Source organism: Mastomys coucha, unplaced genomic scaffold (assembly GCF_008632895.1).
Source record: "Mastomys coucha isolate ucsf_1 unplaced genomic scaffold, UCSF_Mcou_1 pScaffold23, whole genome shotgun sequence".
NCBI classification, from domain to species: Eukaryota; Metazoa; Chordata; class Mammalia; order Rodentia; family Muridae; genus Mastomys; species Mastomys coucha.
In genome coordinates this window covers 112,907,990-112,908,390 of record NW_022196906.1, presented here as the reverse complement: position 1 = coordinate 112,908,390, position 401 = coordinate 112,907,990, and positions in this window count along the sequence as shown.

Below are 401 nucleotides of genomic sequence, written 5' to 3'. Positions count from 1 at the left end.
GGCCATGGGGATGGGGTACGGGGGCCATGGGGTGCAGGGGGTGTGGGGATAGATGGGGTACAGGGGGCTGTGGGGATGAGGTACAGGGGTGTGTGGGATAGATGGGTGCAGTGGGGTGTGGGGATAGGTTCAGGGGACCGTGGGGACGGAGGCGGGATGCTTTCTGTTATCACTATCTGTTATCAGTTCACTGCCCAGCCCTTTGGGAACCACAGCCACGCATTGGATAGGCGTGTAGTTGAAGTATTTGCTTTTTCCTCAATGCGACTCCCCACATCTAATTGAAATCCTGGCAGCCCACTGAGCAGATGCAGTCACCGGGTTCTGAGTCTACCGAGAGGGTGTCCCCGGTGCAGCAGTGACTGACTTCCTTTCTCTTAATTGAGCATCCAGCCCTGTTC